The sequence below is a fragment of the Saimiri boliviensis genome, chromosome 17, assembly GCF_048565385.1.
Source record: "Saimiri boliviensis isolate mSaiBol1 chromosome 17, mSaiBol1.pri, whole genome shotgun sequence".
Lineage (NCBI taxonomy): Eukaryota > Metazoa > Chordata > Mammalia > Primates > Cebidae > Saimiri > Saimiri boliviensis.
Genome location: NC_133465.1, coordinates 69,204,445 through 69,205,105, shown reverse-complemented (window position 1 = coordinate 69,205,105; position 661 = coordinate 69,204,445). Strand labels below are relative to the sequence as shown.

The 661-nt window shown below is 57.6% G+C and overlaps 1 pseudogene; it reads right to left on the bottom strand.

Moving 5' to 3' along the window:
• Window positions 1–260: 260 nt before the first annotated feature.
• On the bottom strand, window positions 261–355 carry LOC120367070 (small nucleolar RNA U13; annotated as a pseudogene).
• Between the last annotated feature and the right edge of the window lie 306 nt (window positions 356–661).

The window sequence follows — 661 nt, the reverse complement described above, 5'->3', positions numbered from 1 at the left end:
TGGCCGCCTCACCAAGGGTTGGCCCCTATGCCCTTGAGGATGGCGACTGGGGAGGGAGGGCGGTGATGGGAAAGGAGTGTCCTGATGTACCACCTGCCCCCAGATGGCCAGGGTGACCCTCCCCAGCGTGCTTGAGCTTCGCCAGCATGTAACGGAGCCCTGGAGGGCACATTCATTTGCTGTTTCTGCTGTCACACGTGACCACAAACTTAGTGGCTTAAAACAATGCAAATTTATTTATTTATTTATTTTTCCCCCCACGTCAGGCAGGTCATATGCCACTGTTCTAAAGACGTTTCATGTCTCACACAAGAGCGTGAAACCCCCTCATCGTGCACGTGAACCACAAAAGAATCAAAGCTATGCCCGCTTATTAGTTTAGATTCTGGGGGTCAGAAGTCCCGTGGGGCCCCACTGGGCTAAAGCCGCAGAGTCAGCAGGGCTGCTCCTTCCGGAGGCTGGGGGCGGATCCGTCTCCTGGCTCTTCCACGGCGTTCTGGCCACAGTCCCAGGCTGAGGCATCCCCACAGCCTCTGCTTTCACGACACGTCTGCTCTGACCCCTGCTTCCCTCTCACAGGGGGCCTGTGATGACCCTGGGCTCAGCTGCATGACCCTGGGGAGTCTCCCATCGCAGGGCCCTGTGTCACCTGCCAGTGTCC